A 17,435-nucleotide genomic window follows, 5' to 3' on the forward strand; every position below is an offset into this window, starting at 1 on the left:
CTTGATCATCACGAAGTTGCCAGGATGAAGATTGTGAGCCTCTCCAATGGAATTGTCGGGGAGCGCTTCTCGAACCTGTTGATGAATAGAAGATAAGTCATTTGTTAATCGTGCCAAATAATCGTTCATCATTATACAAGGCACATCATGTATCAAACGAGGCTTTGGAACTCCCCAAATATTCATCGGCCTTCCAAACACCACCTCATAGGGTGTGAGGCCAGTTCGAGAGTGTGGCACTGATCTAATAGACAATAATGCCAATGGCAAAGCGTCCGGCCATTTTAAAGACGTGGATGCCACGATCTTTGCTAGCTTCAGCTTCAGAGTCGCATTATACCTTTCTACTAGACCTGCTGACTGCGGGTGAAATACAGCGTGGAACTTTTGTCGTATTCCCAATCCTTTCAGGACATGCTCCACTATTTTCCCAACGAAATGAGGACCATTATCATTCCACAAAAATTTACAAACACCATAACGTGGGAAGTGCTCTTTCAGTAACACCTTAGCTGTTGTTAATGCTGTATTATCCTTCGTGGGGTAGGCTTCAACCCATTTACTGAAAGCACACACCACCACTAGGACATACTTGAGGTTATTACAGCGCTCCAGATGGATGTAATCCATTTGCAGTACTTCGAATGGTGCAGTAGGTGGAACGAACCCTCCTTTAGGAGTAGAGGTCCCTTTAGCAGGATTGTACTGTAGGCATATCAGACAGGTCTGTACTATTCTCCTAGCCGTGCTGGTAACCTCAGGATGCTCCCAAACTCGTGTAAGCAATTTAGTAATTGCAAGAGCTCCAATATGTGCCAGTCCATGTGCCATCTGAACCATTGCTTGCAAGTAAGCAGCAGGTAATTTCCATCTCTTCATGTCTTTGCTTCTCCAGCAACCCTCATCATCCAACACTCCCTCTATTGCCCATGCTGCAAGCTCCGCTTCAGACGCTGATTTCTGTATGTCTAAAACTTCCTCTCTAGCATCATGCCATCGCTCGGCTTGCGATCTCACCACATACATAGGGGAGTCATTGTGCAACATGGCAGTCTCTCTCGCTATGCGGTCTGCAAAAGCGTTTCCTTGCCCTATTTTGTCTGTCACCTTTTTATGTGCACTACATTTTATTATCGCCACCTTCCTCGGGCATAATAGTGAATTCAGGAGATCACATACCAACTCTCCGTACATAATGTGTGTTCCATGTGAAGTCATAAACCCTCGTTCCCTCCAGAGTAGGCCAAAATTGTGCGCTACTCCAAAGGCGTAACGACTATCGGTATAGATATTCACACATAATCCAGCACTTAGCTCACATGCTTTCGTTAAGGCTATTAATTCAGCTGCTTGAGCCGATTTCTGCGGTATCCGTGCTGTTTCTACCACCGTCTTAAGTGTCGTGATCACATAGGCCGCGGAAACTGTACCATCTGGCAATCTCACACATGATCCATCAACCCACAGTTCCCCATCTACATCTGGAAGTGGCGTATCCTGTAAATCGACATGACCCTTTGTTTGTTCATCAGTCAGAAAAACACAATCATGTTGTTCTTCTTCCTGGGTCTCAGTAACAGGATATGGCAATAAAGTGGCGGGGTTCAGAGTGGCGCACCTCTTCAATGTAATATGTGGCGCCAGCAGTGTTAACTCGTATCCTGTTAAACATGCACTGGTTAGATGCTGCGTTTTCGTTTGGTTTAATAGCGCATCTACTGCATGGGGAACTAACACCAACAATTTGTGCGATAAAACTATTCCCTCACTCTGCCCTATAGCTACTGCTGTTGCTGCAACTGCTCGAAGGCATCCAGGCAGTCCTCGAGCCACAGGATCGAGTACCGCTGAAAAATATGCACAGGGTCTCTGTTTGTCTCCGTGTAATTGTACTAAAACTGACAATGCGCACCCATCCTTTTCGTGTACATACAGTGTAAAGAGTTTTGTATAATCTGGTGTACCTAACACTGGTGCAGAGCAAAGAGCTTGTCTCAATTGTTCAAAAGCATTCTGGCATTCATCCGTCCACTCAAGGGAGGTTGGTGCAGTTTTGGACAGCAATGCTAACAAAGGTTTTACAATGTATGAAAATCCTAGTATCCATTGCCTGCAAAAGGACGTCAAACCTATGAAAGCACGAACATCCTTCTGTGTGCAAGGGACTGGTGTATCTAAGATTGCTTGAATTCGGTCTGATGTTAATGCACGTCCCTCCTTAGACAAAGGATGACCAATATATGTCACCTTTGGTCTACAGTATTGCAGCTTTTTCCGTGAAACCTTGTGATTATGTTCAGCAAGAAAAGAAAGCAGGGAGAGCATACTCTCCTCGCATTGCTCCTGTGTATCTGCTGCAAGCAAGATGTCATCAACATATTGTATAAGCGCCACCCCAGACTGCAAATCAAAAGAATCAAGCTGTCTTTTCAAAGCCTGGCTGTAAATGCTGGGACTTTCTGTGTAACCTTGAGGAACTCGACAAAATCTATAATATTTATTATTTAATGTAAAACCGAACAAATATCGGCTATCAGGATGAATGGGAATCGAAAAGAAAGCGTTTTTCAAATCGATCACGGTAAATGTAGTAGCTGTGGGTGGAACCAGAGTAAGTAACGTGGTGATATCTGACACTACTGGGTACTGGGGTACAACTATCTTATTAATTTCTCTCAAATCAATAATGAAACGATAAACCTTGGAGTCTGTATCTTTCTTTAGAATCGGCAAAATTGGACTGTTGCAAACATTGTAGGGAACTTCCTCCACCACCCCTGCCGTTATCAAATCATTCACAATATGTGTCAAAGCCAGCTCGCCTTCTCTAGCGATCTTGTACTGAGGAACACGAGGTGATATCGCTCCCTCCTTCACAGTAATGTGCACAGGTGGAATAATCATTTTACCCACATCAGAAGTGGCCCATAACGTGCTTGGAAGGGAGGCTAATGCATCGGACTCTTGCATGAGGCACAATCTCTCAATTTCTGGGTAGTTTTCATTCAAAATAACCCGCACCCCTTCTGGGGCACAGCGTATTGTTGCACGAAAATGCTTTAGCATATCAAGTCCCATAATATTATCTGGTATATTTGGGGATAATAGAAAAGGACATTGGGCAGTGAATTTGTCAACGTGAAAGGTAAGAGGTTGAGACAGTGGGCTTAGAGAAGGTGTTCCATCGAACCCTATTGCTGTAATTATTTCGCCAGACACGGGAGCCCTTGGAACCAAGTGTTTGGACAGAGCGCTATGAGTAGCTCCTGTATCAACCAGAAACTGATCAGTAGAACCCAAAACATGTGCTGATATATATGGACCCCTCTGATCGACTGGTACCTCAACCGATTCCACACCCCATCCTACGCAATCCTATGTATGTCTATTATCCTGTGACTCAATATGTTCTCCTTCAGCTACCTGATATTGATTCCGTCGATCAAAAGTATTATGCTCAACCTGACCACGACCCCTCTCTTCAAACCTACCATGGTCATTCGCTCCACCTCTCGGTCCTGAATAACTATTCCGTGACCTTCCACTTCCTCGACCCCTCTGACTACGCTGTTCACAATGTACCGGACAATCTGCAATCCAATGTCCAAACTGTTTACAGTATGCACACTGATCCTCAGAAATGTCGGAACGAGGGGGAGACGTAACGTACGATCCTCGTCTGCCCCTATCATTCCCTCTCGATTGCGTAGCATGAACTTGTGCCAACATTACCTTCGTCTTTAAGTCTTTCACTTTCTTATCATTACTCTCTTTTGCCTCTAATTCCTGTCGTTCATAATACTGAGCCATGGTTAATAAAGAAGCGGGCGTTGCAGTAGTCCATGAACTTTCACTAGCCTTTAATCGTTTTGCAATCTCTGGTAGGAGATTAGCCACATACTTGTCTACAAACAAATGCCTGCCCGTGTCCTCTGTTAATGATTGACCACTGTAATCATGGAATGCTTCCTCGAAACGTGAAAAGAAGTCAGAAACTGATTCATCTAGCTTCTGTTTACAAGATGCCAATACTGTCCAATCTATCTTTTTAGGGGGGACAAGCGTTTTTAATTTAGTCAAGATAGCCGTCGGTAATTCTAAAATTAACTGGCACGGTTTACAGGCAGGTTCCCTATCTAGGTCAGCCCTCACTATCTCCTTCCAATCTGCTCATAATATCGTACGATCGTCAAACTTACGAATCGCTCTCCACATATCAGGAGGCAATATCAACCCAAAGAAAAGATCAATATCGACTAACGTCATAATACATGAAGAAATAGCGCCCTCCACACCTTCATAGAAAGCTGCTGGATTTTTACGGGGATCAGGCAGAGCATGCTTAAGTGCCATAACATCTGCTCTATTCCATGGCGTATAAACCCAATTATACACAAAATAGCCCCTTGAATCTTTAGACGTCTTATCATCATCCGTACCGTTTCCTTTGGGAGGGACATACAAAGGTGCGGCTTCCCGCATAGGCAAAACATTAATCGCAACACTCTTATCTGATCCATAGATAGGGCACACTCGAGAAGTTTCCGTCGATTCAGACGCTGGTGGATTCGATGCCTTTTTCACCGCTCGCAATCGTGTCGCCTCATCCCGTAACCAAATCAACCGTCGGAAAAATTCCTCTGCATCTGAAAGAGCAAAAACACCTTTACGAAAATTCTCACGACCAACTGATATATCCTTAGGTTCAAACTCAGGAGATTGTTTTCTAAATCGCTCAACAACTTCACCTGCAAAATGATCTAAAAAATACAACCGTTCCTTGTCGGACCACTTTCTCATAAAATCATCAACCTCTGAAACAGTTATAGAATTTACATTAAGTTTACGGGCAATCGAACGCAATTCCGTCATACGCTCGGCATGTAACCTGGTACGTTGTTTGTCCTGATTATCCTCGTCCGATTCCACATCCGGAGCCGTAGGTTGAACATACGGAGGCGGGCAGCGATCTAACAATGAAAAATCATCTAATTCATTAGTAAGGACAGGATAGAGAGGACGCCTAAGAGGAAACTGACCATTAACTTGTAAATTACGCTCTCGACTCTCTTTTTCTTTCTGTTCCTGCAATTCCTTCTCCTGTAGCTGCAAAGCTTTATTCCGAGCAGCCTTGCGCTGCTCTTTGTCCGCCAAGGCTTCTTCACGCTTCATTCGTTCACGCACCGCTTTCTCCCACATACGCACACAATCAAACATGTCCTGTCTAGACCTGCGCTGGAACAAACACTGCTCCACATACTGGACTTTTCGCAAATCGAATGACCCATGTAGTGGCCACTGCAATTCACGATCAGATTTTGTATATTTATGCCATAACGTGCTATACATTATGGGAGGAAGGCCAAATTTAATGTACATTTCACGGTTAGGAGTCCCCTCTGGGGGATCCGGCTGAGATTCATTTAATCGATAACTGGTACCATTTCCAAAACAGCACATTCCTCGGAGTGTGCTGAGAACAGGCATGTTCAAAATATCACAGAAACGTGATATTACAAAAAATGGCACTTAAAAGGTACTTACTCACGATGTGCCGTTCAAACAAATTCAAAATTAGAGAAATATCCCTACATGCCTGCCTATGTGAGGTGCACTCCACATATAATTCAAATCATAGGTCCAAACGTTAGCTACCTCATACAAATTCAAATTCAAATTCAAATTCGAAAAGCCACAGTAAGTGTCAGTAGACTACCTTACCAAACATAAGCTTACCAAATATCTTCAAAAGTGTCCAGATTTCCAACTGCCAAGTTCCGTAGCCGAATCAGCCAAAACGGGCACTACACGACAAACCAACCGATCAGGATCTCAGTCGAAGACCGGCGCCACCTGGAAGGTCAGATCAGAAGGAAGGGAAAAACACCGTGGGTGCCGAGACTCGGGTCACTCAGTGGCAGCGTACGCGTCCATAGCGAGTTTCCAATCCTTCGTCGTGACCTCTCCTTCGGGCATCCGAGTCGCCGATGAGTCCCTTCGTGCTCGTCAATTGAGGTATCGGGTTCTGTCAGGCCTACATACTCTGCGAAAACACTCAAACACCATAGACTGAAATTGGCACGGAAACTGAAAATGCAAAGAGACAAGTTTATTAGGACCCCATGGGGTGGTGGTACATTCCTACAGCACCCTTCGGTAATGCAAGAAGTATCACCCCGAACATCGGTGCGCGACCTCTTTTATACAGTTTAAAGGTAATAAAAAGATAGGCGGTACACATTTGAACAGTTTTAGGTACATATAAGGACATTTTTGGCACACAGCCAGCATGTGGGAGGAGCTTAATACCACTGGTCAGTTAGGGGAACATTCCTAAAGAGTGACCACTCTCTTAGTCCGGAGATTCGTGTGTGCGCATGCGTGAAACTGACCATCGCTAAAAATAGCCTGTTGCTGGGCAAAGGGAAGGTTCATTGGCATGAAGGAAGGACAAAAGGACACTCTACCACGAGGCCGCATGTTCGTACAAAATGGAAGCCACAAAATACAAAATGGCCCCCGTACTTAAGTCAAGTTAATAAAAAGGTCGTGTAGCTGAGCTAAACGCTAACTCAGGTGCTGCCAAATTACGACAGATGGACCACGTAAACAGTTTGGGATTATCACTCTCCATCTGCATTAACATCTGGGGCCTGTTTGTCTGAACCAGGAAGTGATTGCCAAACAGGTATGACATTAGCTTCTTCAACACCCAGACCACAGCAAAGCCTTTCCTTTCTATTGTGCTCCGCCTTGTGTCCCTAGGAAGTAGACTCCTACTGATGAAAGCTAAAGGCTGATCCATGCTCTCTTCATTTAGCTGTGATGAACACGACCTCTATATGCTGCGCTGAGGCATCTGATTGGACAATAAATTATTGGGGAAGTAAGGCACCTTGAGCAAAGGTGATGTTCACATGGCCTTCTTCAGGGAGTCAAAAGCTTTCTGTCACACCTCCGTCCAGATCACCTGATGTGGCTGCTTCCTGGAAGTCAGCTCTTTCAAGCGGGCAACAATGTCGCCATGCTCCTTGACAAATCTCCTGTAACAGCCAGTGAGGCCTAAGAAAGCTCTCAGTTATGTCTGGGTCTTGGAGGGTTCCGAAGCCAGAATGCTCTGAATTTTGCCCTGGAGGGGCTGTACATTGCCACCTCCCACTTGGTGACCTGAGTACACTATAGAATCTTACCCTATATGGGATTTACTGGCCTTGATAGTCTGGCCTGTGCTATGCGGAGCCTGAAGTGCTTCCCTGAGGTGCCACAGGTAGTCCTCCCTAGATATAATTTCATCTAGGTAGGCGCTACTGAAGTTCTCCAACCAGGCCAGGACCTGTTTGACCAACCTCTGGAAGGTGGCAGGAACTTTATTCAACCCCAAGGGCATCACCTGGAACTGGAAGTGCTCTTCTGGTGTAGAGAACATAGACCTTTCTTTTGCACCCCTCAGTCAAGGCAATCTGCCAGTACCGTGATGTTAAGCCAAATGTCCTGAGGAACTTGTCAGCTTCAAACCGATCTATGAGCTCATCAGCACTGGGGTTGCGGTTTGCATCAGTCTTGATAACCGCATTGAGCCCACGGTAGTCCACGCAGAACCTAAGTTCAGGTGTTACACCTGTAGGGACATCCATGGGGACCAACACCACTGGGCTGGACCAAGGGCTGTTTGAGGGCTCAATAACCCCTATTGCCAGTATATTGGAGACCTCCTCCTAATACTGGCTCTCACCTTATCAAACAACCTGTACATGTTGTTCTTCACAGGAGCACTGTTTCCAGTGAGATCAAAGAGGCAAACTGCCCCAGCAATTGGTGACAGTCTTTCTGGTGGTCTAGGCTCAGTGTGGGGGAAAGGTTGACAACCTCCACTGACCTATCCTGCTCCTTCAAGATAAGAGTTTGGGGAGAGAAGAAGTTCCCTCTCCTCTTCCACTCCATTATCAGTTACGAGAAGCATGGTAGACCTCTCAAAGTGGGGCTTGAGGAATTAACATGCAGGAGACCCTGAAAGGGTTTCTAGGAGTCTTGAGGTCCACCAGGTAGGTGACATCACTCTTGTGCTCCTTTACCTCATAAAGTCCAGACCAGTTGTCTTTCAGAGCCTGGGGCTCCATGGGTTCCATCACCAACACTTTTTGGCCAAACTGAAAGTCAACCAGAGTATTATTCTGGGCATAACGGTGTTTCATGTCCTCCTGGCTGGCTTCCAGATTCTCCTGAGCAAGTTTCCAGAAGTGGGCTGTTTGGTAGCGGAGAGCTATCATGCTGCTGACCACCTCCTTCGCCAAACTGAGAGGCCCTCTCACAGGGTGCCCATACAGAAGTTCACACAGGCTGTAGTGAACCCCCTTCTGCAGTACCTCCTTGTATGCAAACAAAAGACATGGCAGGAGAACGTCCCACTTACGCATCATGGGTTCTGGTAAACCCATAATCCTGCCTTTAAAGGTTCGGATGAACCTTTTAACCAACTCATTCATTTGGAGGTGGTAAGTAGTGAAGAACTATAGGTTAAACCAACACTCCTTCCACATGGCCTTTATGTAATTAGACATGAAGTTGGTACCCCGGTCAGTACCACCTTCTTGGAGAAACCCCCATGGGTGAAGATCCCTATCAGTGCCCTGGTAACGGCCAGCACAGTCACTGTCCTCAGAGGTATAGCTTCCGGGTACCGGGTGACATGGTCCACCAAGACCAGAATGAATCTGTTGCCCATGGATGTCTTGGGGTCCAGAGAACCAGTGATGTTGGTCCCCACCCTCTCAAAGGGTTGATAATGACAGGAAATGGTTGCACTTGCCACTCGTCTCGCAGGTAGGACAGGAACTATAGTACGCATCGGAGGCCTTCATCATAGAGGCCGATAAAAGTAGATGACAAGCCTGTCAAAGGGCTTGTCTTGCCCCAATTGACCTGCCAGTGGCACACCATGAGCTAGACCCAGAAGGAAGGTCCTATAGCACTGGTGGGCCACCAAAACACATTTTGCACCAGGTTCAGGAGCCTTAGCCTCACTACACAGGAGACCATTTTCCCAGTAAATCAGGTACTTGCCAGAGGCGTCACCATCTGCCTGGGTCTCAGCCTGATGCCACAGGGAAAGAAGGGCATTCCCTGTGCACCTTGCAGATCCTCTCCCTGGTGGGACCCCTTCCTGCTGCCAGTTAGAAAGCTCAGGCGGGTTCCCCAGTATGGCCACATCCTCTGCTGTAGGTACAGTAGTGTCCCCCTCAGAATCATCCTCCTCCAGGACCATTGGAGTCTCTGGAATGGGTTTACCACGTCCCGTCTTATTTTTGGCAGGTACATGCGCCATTATTCCAGGCACCAGGTTCTCTTGACTACCACCTTGGGATGCCATGGGCCATATGGTCTGGCACACCCACTCAGGCAAGCCTAACATCTCCAAGTGTGACCTGATCTCTACCCCTTTCCAGGCTGAATGCTGCAGGTCATTGCAAAGCAGACAATCCACAGGTATGGACGGACTCACAACTATCCTCAAAGAACCAGAGACACCCCTCATTCAAAGGAAACCAGTGTTACTGGGTAGTAGGTGGCTCATATGGTTGTCAGAAGCATCAACTTGGTGGAACACATTAGGGACTACCTGCTCTGAAAACACCAGATGGCACCTGACGGTTGTCATGCTGACTCCTATGTCTCTCAGAGCCTCCACCTTCTGCCCTTTGATTGTGACCCACTGACTGTACTACCTAGTATTGTCAAACTTGCGGGGTGTCTGCACCATCTCTCTGTTACCAAGGGACTCTAGGGTAATGTCTATGCTCTCCCCCAAACTATCTGGGGCAATCTTGTACCCAGCAATACACTAGCCAACCCCAGTGACTGCCCACTGGTGGGGGGCAGTGCCTGCTTGGGACACTTGGCATCTCTCTTAAAGTGCCCTTCCTGCTGACCGTCAAGGTACTTCAGGTGTGCCTTCCCTGCAGACCTATTGTCAGGGAACCATTTTGTCTTCTTCTCAGTAGGAGGTTGGGAGTCCTGACCCACAGAACTAGTTTGGGACCACTTGGAGATTATTTGCTCTTTTTCTTCCCCCCCCACGTTCTTCCGATGAGAACCCTGCTCACCATTGTGGTGAGACCCCTCCCCCCTAGATACCTTCTTGTGGACCTTTGTGCTGACCCAGTGGTCTGCCTCCTTAAAACCCTCCTTCGGGTCAGTAAGCTTACTTTCAACAAGGTGTTGGTGCAGATGTGGAAAACAAAGACTGAACAAGTGCTCTTGTGCAATCAAATTATACAGCATGTGGTAATCTTTTACCTCACTGCTCTTCACCCAACCATCTAGTGCCTTGCAGAAGGAATCATACAATCCACCCAGGTTTGTATGGATAGCTTTTGACTGTCCCTGAACTTTTGTCTGTAGTTCTACGGGGTGGTCAAACCAAGCTTCCTGGTTGGCCCTCCTTCATGGGGTGATAACTAATCCTGTGACCCTTCTCTAAGGCCAGTAGAGTGTCCCTCTCCTCACTAGGAATATGCCTCCACAGACTAGCTCCCCAATCCTCCTCAGAGACCTTGTGCATCTGTAAAGCAATTTCATAGGCCTCAAACCACCTTTTATGTCATCTCTCACCACAAAGTCATACACCAAACCCTTGGGTATGTGGACCCTCCAGTCAGCGGGCACTAAAGATTTGCTGCCACCACTGGACTTTATTTACATATCCTTTGGGTACAGTTCTTTCAGGCTCCTCTCATGAGTCAATCACTCCAGAGCAAGCCTCTCCTCCATGGCCAGTTTTTTTCTCCATGGCCAATCTCTTTGGTATCTCCTCCTTCTCCATGGCCAGCCTTTTCTCTTCCAGGGCTTTCACCTTCTCCAATTTGAGCTTAGCCAGAGTCAGTTGTAATTTTCTGTCCTCCCTCCTTTCTCCAGCTCCTCTGGGGACAGGCCTGTAGATGATATACTGCTCCCTGCCCTGGGGAAACCACTGCTCCTTGCAAAGTATTGCAACCCTGGCCTACAGGCAGTTCCTGGTTCTCCAGTGAATCCTGGTCCAGCTCCTCATCATCATCCATTATCCCTTCCTCTCCTCCAGAGGTACAGCTGCTGCATCCCGAGCTTCTATCCAGGCCATAAGTGCCTTTTTCAGCTCCACATTTAGGTGAAGTCTTTTGTAGAAATCACAAACCCCTTGCAGAAATTCTTGAGCTGGGTCACGGTGTATCTCTCCAGCTTGGCAGCTCAAAATCAATTTTTACAAGTGCAGTTACACATGTAGGACCTCTAATCAGAGACATGATTTTAGGAAAAAGAAAAAATGCCAGTCAGCAAGAATAGAAAAATTAAATATGCCAATCAGAGAGAGTAGGAAAAAAATGCCAATGAGGATAAGAGACAATTGATTAAAATTGGTCTTATATGTGAATGGTAGTGTACACCAAATTACTGTCAGAAACTGCACAAGCAGAAGCTCTATCCCACCGCTGCCACCAATGTTAGAAAGTGGGTATGCGCCCTAAACCAAGTAGAGACCACATTCCTATTCAGGGTAAGTCAGATACATGCCCTAAATTAACCTGTGCTCACTCTCTGGTAGCTTGGTACAGTTTAACTTAAGAGTCAATGTGTAAAGTATGTGTGCAACACTCAAAACAGTGAAAGCATCACTCAAAAATGATCCAGACAAAGAAAGAAAATGTAGAGCATAATTTAATGAACAAGACAAAACCAAAACAACAAAAATCCAATAAGTGTTACCGGAGTTATGAATTTTTAAAGAATATCTTGAAATATAGTACTTAGAAACCTAAAGCACCAACTGAGGCTATCTGGTTGCACTTGACTGGGGTAAAACCAAAAGTTCATGCTGACCAGGATGGAGCGCAGGTCAAATACAGGAACCATCCATGTCCGCTGAAAAAGTACCTTTGGATGGAGGATGAATCAATGTCAAAGGCTATATGGGAACAGCAGAGAAGGCAATGCATCGGTGTTGATCCCTTTGGATGCTGGCAATGCTTGTGCTTTAACCTGCACAGTCAGAGATGCATCTGCTGCTAAAAGAACTGTATACAGGTGCTGCAGCATCATCGAGCTGGTCAGCCGGCGATGTGATGTCCTTGGCTATGGCAATTTGTTAACATTGAGCCACATAGTTGGCAATGCAATGACCTTGGCAGTAGCGATGCGCTGATTCCAGTGAAAAACAGCAAAAAAAACTATTTCCAATGGCAAGGAGTGGGGCCGCACCATACGCAGGGAAAGACTCACAGCTGGCAGTAGCAGGGTAGTTAGAAGTGTTAGATTTTCCTGAGGCTTCAGAACAGGAGGAAAGCAAACAAATTCTTGTTTTTATTTGATTTATAATTGTATAAAGCTCACAAATAGCATTGTCCTCTTGGCGCTGCTACAAAACTGAAGTAAGAGAGTGCTAGAGATTAATAATTAGATATTAACGAGCCAGGTTTTTAGAGCTTTCCAGAAAGTTCATAAGTCAGGACTAGCCTTTATCCTAATAGTAAGTTAATTCAACAGTTGCTCCTGCGATAAAACGTCTTACACCACAGCAGGCTGTCTTTGATATGTGGATCACTAAAGGTTTAGTGGTGGATGATCGCAGATTCCTAGATTGAGGGTGCCATGTAAAGCAATGTTTTAAATAATTTGGATCAACATTATAAAATGCTTTAAAAGCAATACATAGTGATTTAAACGTAATCCTTTCTTTAACAGGAAGCCAGTGTAATTGTTTCAGGCCTTGTGAGACCGATTGAGTTTTTGGTATACCCAGGAGTAGTTGCACTGAAGCATTTTGTAGCATTTGTAGTTTTTGCAGGAGTTTTTTTTAAATATTTAGAAATAAGGCATTTCCATAATCAACTTTCGATCGGGCCAAAGCAGAGACAACTGTCTTCTGGAGATCCGGTGGAATAAAGGGATAAAGATACTAAATCATTGATCTGCTCTTTATAGGTGAGCTTATTATCAATGATAATTCTTAGAGTCCATACTTTGTTTACTGGTAATGGGAGAGTACCTATGTCCTTATGCCACCAACTGGGTGACCAAAATGAAGTGTTATTTCCTAGTAGTAATACCTCTGTCTTCCCAGAATTCGATTTTAGGCAGTTAAACTGCATCCGCTTCTTGATCTAAGTCATACAGATATTGAAGCGTTCAGCTGTATCCTGGATGTTACTACATACTGAGACAATGATTTGAGTGTCGTCAGCATAGGATTCAGCTGAGAAACCAAAGGATCTGATGAGCTCAGCCAATCGGGCTACATATAGGTTGGATAAGGTCAGGCTCAGTGACAATCCCTGCGGGACCCCACATGCTAGCTTAAAGCTGACCAAGATGAATTCACCTAGAGCCACGTGTTGTTTCCTATCAGCAAACAGGCAGGATTTTACAACTTTAAGGGTGGTTCCTTTAATTCCAGATTCAGAAAGTTGATTGATTAGCATCTGATCAGTTCCACCCTTATCTTTATCTCTGAGTGGATGAGCGCCAACCATCTTAATCTCAACCCCGATAAGACGGAACTTGTCCTCACGGGTGGCCCTTCTAACCCTTGGTCCCCTGCACATTGGCCCCCTTCTTTCGGTCCCCCCCCCACGCCCTCTTCCTCTGTCCGTACCCTTGGCATTAAAGTCAGCTCTGACTTAACCATGCACAGCCAGATCAGCTCTGTTGTGTCTTCATGTTTTCTTTCCCTCCGTCTCATCCGGAAAATATCTCGCTTTTTCACCATCGACGTGCTTAAAACCATAGTCCTGGCTTTAGTCATCTCACGCCTCGACTATGGCAATGGCCTGTACGTGGGCATTCCCTCCCACGAATCCCGACGCCTACAGGCCATTCAAAACCAGGCTGCCCGTCTCATTCTTTCCCTCCCCAAATCCTCTCACATTACCCCGGCTTTGAAATCCCTTCACTGGCTGCCTATCCGCTTTAGATCCCTTTTCAAACTTGCTTGCTTTGCCTTTCGTGCCCACTCTCGCACTGCCCCCGCCTACATCACTTCCCTCATTTTTTCCTATGTTCCCAGTCGCACCCTCCGTTCTTCCTCTCTTTCCCTTCTTCACATTCCCCGCTTCCGTAAATCCAGATCCGGGGGCACTCGTCTCTCTGTCTTGGCTCCCCAGTTCTGGAATAGTCTTCCACTTCATCTTCGCTCCATTCCTATCTTTAGCCACTTCCGTAAAGCTTTAAAAACTTTTCTTTTTTCTTTGGCTTTCCCTTCTTAGGTTCCCTTGTGTTCCCCTCTGTGAGTTCTGATCCAGGTCCCCCAGCGCCAGGAAGCCGCTTGGCAGCAGTGCGCTTTATTAAATATTGTTTTCATTTCATTTCATCTGATGGTTAAGCATATTGAAATCCGCCAAGAGATCCAGTAGGATCAAGGCTGCCTCACCTCCCATCTAGAATTAGTCTTAGGTCTTCGATGCTATAATCAGGGCGGTCTCATTACTATGGGCTACCCTGAAGCTGAATTGCACAGGCTCTAGGAGCTTATTAGAGTTAGTGAAGGATGTGAGTTCTTGATTTATGGCCCTTTTCAAGACCTTCACTGGAAGTGGCAGCCTGGAGATCAGCTTATAGCTACTGGGCTTCAATGGCTCCAGACCAGCTTTCTTAATCAATGGCAGCATTGATGCTGTTTTCCACTCAACTAGGAAAAGGCCTGTTCTTAAGATTTCATTAAAGATTTCACTCAGAGATTCAGTCATAGTGTCTGGCACAAGATGTAATATTCCAGTTGGACATGGGTCTAGATATGAGCCTGATTTGGTTGTGAGAATTCATTTCTGTACTTTTCCCAGATCAAAAGGAGCAAAGGTCTCCAGAAGGCTGTTGGAGGAGGAAGTTATTGTAGTAATGGCTGAATTAGTAGTTGTTAGAAACGGGACCCCGGCCGGCCAAGGCTCCTGCCAAAGTCAGTCAGGGATCACCATTTCTAAGTCAGGGCAAGGGAGTTACACACCAAGATAACCGCTGCCCTCTAGGTAACGTGGCGCGAGCAGCAAGGCTAATCTCGGAGGCGATGTGTAAAGCTTTTGCGCGCGCACCCAGCAACAACACCCAAGGCCCACCACAAAGGAAATTCCACACAAGGTTATATCAAAAATAGCCTTTGTATTATAGCAAAAATACAGTAGATAACACACACACTTTACAATGTGCCAACAGGTACGGGCAGAATTTACAAGGGATTATGTACAGGACAGGGCCACCTGGACCACTGTCAGGGGTATGCACTTTTAGAATTAGCACTTGCAGAAATATTACTTTGTAGGAATAATATTCAGCACATAAAGCATATAATGACTGTAGCACCAAAATAGTACATGTAGCACACAACCAGGAATTCCTGGTAAAGGGTAAATACCTCCTACGCAACCCTAACCACTGTAGGAAAATCACGCAGGGAACTAGGACCTTATTCTCAGGACCTATAGAACATAAACAATCACCTAAGCAAGTCACATTTAGCAGAGGTAATGGGACATCCACAATCCTCTAAGCAGGTCACTTTTAGCAAAGGGGAAGAAACATAAAACAATCTCCTAAGCAGGTCACTTTTAGCAAAGGGGATAAAACATAAAACACATTGCACATGAGGCATAAAAACACATTCAGAGGTGCAGGTAGAACATTTGCGCAGGAATCAAATAAGTGAGTAAATCACAATGCGCAGGGTGCACGTAGCACAACACTAGAACTGCCACCCAGGCCAACTGGCCTAGCAAGGGCTGAAATGCCCTTAGTCCAAATGTCAGGGCGGCAGCAAAGAACAAACCTAAACGTGGCAACTGTCCACAAAGTGCTGGGCAGTTGTAAATACTGATGGCCAACGTTGGAGCCTTGTGGGCTCAAGAACAATGGTGGGGCAAAACACGGCGTGGGAGCCACGGGGCTCTAACCAACTGCCTGTGTCCCCCCAAGAGCCTCTCAGGACTCGTAAACAAATATGGCCCCTCGAGCCTCTCTGGGCTCGTAAAAAAAGTGTGCGCCTAGAGCCTCTCGGGGCTCATAGAAGAACTGGGGCCCAAGAGCCTCTCTGGGCTCGAAGAACAAATGCGGGCGTCGTTGGAGTCCCTCACGGGGGACTCAGAACAAATGAATGCCCCAAGAGCCTCTCAGGCTCTACACACTGGAGGGGAGAGGCGGGCACCGGCACTGTGCCCCGACACCCTCCTCCCCGATTCGGTACTTCGGGCCCCACTCACTGGGTCTCTGTGGGTCTGCGGCTCTGCTGGGGCCGTGGGCGGGGCTCCTCTTCCTCAGGGGAGCCTTGCTAGGCCCCGGACGGCTGGCGAAGACTCCTGCTCGCGCTGCGGCGCCGAGGGCGGGACTTCCGGTCCTTCTCCCGGTCGGGCCTCGCTGCAATTGGCCGGCTACCCAACACTTCCGGGTCGCCGCGGGCAGTGCAGCGGCCCGTTGCAGGCAGGCAGGCGGGGTATCACTATCCGAGGGGTAGGCTCCCTCGTGATAAATAAAAATATAAGAATGGGGCAAATGCGGCGTGGCAGCCACCTGGCAAAAATAACAGCGCTCTGAGCGCTAAGTCAATTTCGGCGCTCCGAGGCGCCAGAAGGCAAAGCAAAGCGCTATTGAGCGCTGGGGCGAAAATAAGGCGCTCCTAGCGCTATAAGTCAAATAGAAGCGCTTCCAGGCGCTCTGGCAAAGTATAGCTCCAGCAAAGGTCTGGAGGCAGGCAGGGGGGCAAGGCTGGGCCCAGAGCCAGCTCACTGGGTCTCCAGGCAGGGAGACAATCCAAGTGGCGGTCCTCCCGGCCCCAGCAACAGCAGCAGCCCCCCTCCGGCAGGATCCTGGAACAGAACAGAGAACAAATTGTAAGGGGACACAGCCCCTTCTTATACTCATAAATCCTTTGTCTCAGGGTGCAGGGTGGGGGGAAACCAGTCGCAGCTGGTTTTGGAGCACCCTTGATGGCCCAACCACCCCTTTCATTCACTGGGGAGGCTAGGGTCGTTAGACGCACCACAGGGGCCGGAGCCAGCATTGTGTGGGGAAAGCCCAGCCCCATCAGGAACCAGGTGCAGCCCTCCCACACATCACTCATGCTGATCTCTCCACTCACTCCTGGGCAGGCCCATCCAGACTTCCTGGAGCCAGGCTTGCCAGCCAGCTCCAGCCAATCACGCTCCAGCACCCTCACTGCACCCTCACTGCACACACACATCAATGTCTAGAAGTGGCACTTCCCCACTAGACACATACAAGCCGCACATACCATTGCACAGCATTCACTCTCACGAGTTCGCACATACCAAACTCGAGCCTGCACTCCCCACGCATCAGGAACTAACATGGACACACACATTCCCCATGCATTCCTATGGGAGGGCAGGCCAGCCATACTACACGCACGCACTTTACCCTGGGACACAGGGAAATAGTGCGCAGAGACCCTAAAATCACTAACACAG

This window comes from Lissotriton helveticus, chromosome 5_1 (genome assembly GCF_964261635.1).
Source record: "Lissotriton helveticus chromosome 5_1, aLisHel1.1, whole genome shotgun sequence".
Taxonomy (NCBI): domain Eukaryota; kingdom Metazoa; phylum Chordata; class Amphibia; order Caudata; family Salamandridae; genus Lissotriton; species Lissotriton helveticus.